Source organism: Etheostoma spectabile, chromosome 7 (assembly GCF_008692095.1).
Source record: "Etheostoma spectabile isolate EspeVRDwgs_2016 chromosome 7, UIUC_Espe_1.0, whole genome shotgun sequence".
NCBI lineage: Eukaryota > Metazoa > Chordata > Actinopteri > Perciformes > Percidae > Etheostoma > Etheostoma spectabile.
In genome coordinates, this window is record NC_045739.1 from 10,016,820 (window position 1) to 10,017,038 (window position 219).

General features: G+C 44.3%; 1 protein-coding gene across 2 annotated transcripts in view; it reads left to right on the forward strand.

Moving 5' to 3' along the window:
* lrp1ab (low density lipoprotein receptor-related protein 1Ab) overlaps positions 1–219 on the forward strand; it is an 87,639-nt gene that overhangs the window by 69,016 nt on the left and 18,404 nt on the right. The window lies entirely within an intron of this gene.

A 219-nucleotide genomic window follows, 5' to 3' on the forward strand; every position in this document is an offset into this window, starting at 1 on the left:
GCACATTAAGCTGCACCTGTGTGAGAAATTTCAAGTCAATTGGACTTACAGTGTGGGGTGCGTGGCCTTTTAAAGTTTGCATTTTGAGGCCTTAATTATAGTGCTGCCGTGTGGCCAATTGGGTTCATATTTCTATAGAACCACATGCACACCACTTCCAATTATTCCCCCAAGTTTCATGTTTCTAGCTCATTCCAGCTCACAGGAATTTGAGCCGGC